This window comes from Nanorana parkeri, unplaced genomic scaffold (genome assembly GCF_000935625.1).
Source record: "Nanorana parkeri isolate BGI_ZX_2015 unplaced genomic scaffold, ASM93562v1 scaffold645, whole genome shotgun sequence".
Lineage (NCBI taxonomy): Eukaryota > Metazoa > Chordata > Amphibia > Anura > Dicroglossidae > Nanorana > Nanorana parkeri.
In genome coordinates, this window is record NW_017306913.1 from 400861 (window position 1) to 402469 (window position 1609).

Here is a 1609-nt window from a genome sequence, read left to right on the forward strand (position 1 = left end):
TTCTTCTTCCCACTGACTATCAATGTAAGGGGGCATTCTTCTTCCCACTGACTATCAATGTAAGGGGGCATTCTTCTTCTCACTGTCCACGAATGTATGGGGGCATTCATCTTCCCACTCACCACCAATGTATGTGGCATTCATCTTCCCACTCACCACCAATGTATGGGGGCATTCTTCCTTCCAGTAATCACCAGTGTGTAGGGCATTCTTTTTCTTACTGACCAACAATGTAAGGAGCATTCTTCCCAATGACCAATGACCACCAATGCACAGGGCATTCTTCTTACCACTGACCACCAAGGCACGCATTCTTCCTTCCACTGTCCACCAATGTAAGGGGGGGCATTCTTTCTTCTACTGTCCACCAATGTAATTTACAGAATTGAATATTGAAGAAAATGAGAAATAAGCACCCAGTATAAGCACAAATGATGTAACAAATATATGCTGATAAAAAAAATGTTAACCAGTTCTTCAGTATAACCTGAGACCAGAAAAAGGTCACAGATATTATTAAGGTAACTCTTAACACCTTTTAATTGCAATCACAGATCTGGTGCACTAACAGGTACAATGGATAAAATGTATCTCAAGGAGATCTAAAGTTGTCAACCACAATCAGCGTTCTATATATGTCAGATCCAAATTATATAGAATATATGAATTTTGTAAATAAAGGTTATACTGTATATATCACCCAAAATGTAACCTCACAAAAGTAAGTGTGTGATACAAAGGATGAGAAGCGTTGCCACGCATGAGGCTTGAGTTGAAAACTGAGGGCTGAGTTTTTAGGAGGGGAGTCTACTAGTGACTAGGGGATTCATTTTTAGTAATATGGTCCTCTAAACGAACAGGCAATTAGTGGCAAGCACTGACAGTCTCTTTAGTATCAGGCTTCGCCTGTCAGAACATAGAACTCTGTTGTTACAGGAAGGTTTGGGAGGCTGCAGCAGGTATGTGTACCTCAAGGTGCCTGCACTGCATACCTGCAGCAGTTTGCACTGCTTTTTCCCCATGACAATGTCTCTTAACATATGTACTTTTTCTATGAAATTAATAAGCACTGGTCCGTGTTGTGTGTTATTGTCCCAGCACGTGGAAGAAAAAGAAACATTTGTTTCCCCAGGAAGAACACACCTTTGGGCTTTGGACCCATGACAGGTAAATCTAAATAAATAAAAATGCTGTGTGACCGTCTTAAATAGGCCAAAATATAAAAATAACAGCTATGTAACAATCCTAAATGGACCTAAAACACTTTGGCCAAGTTGCATTACCTATGAAGGAACCAGTGTTTGTAATCTGGAACCCCTTTTTAGGGTCAACAACATCGTAGTCTTCCGCCGCTTCCCTGGGTAAGGCCCCTTCTCATGTCCACAGAGACCTCTACATCTACTCAGGACTTTTTGTGTGCTCAGTTATGAGGGAATCCTGCTCACAGAGGCTCCAAGTGCACTCCAGCGCCTTCCCTGCAGAGTCGGTCTCTGACCCTTCAGAACCCCGTTTAATGGAGTAATGTCTGGAACAGGGGCGGACCTACCGCCGGTGCAGCCACACCAGGGACACAGCCTACAGGGGGGCCCAGTATCCATTCCAACACATC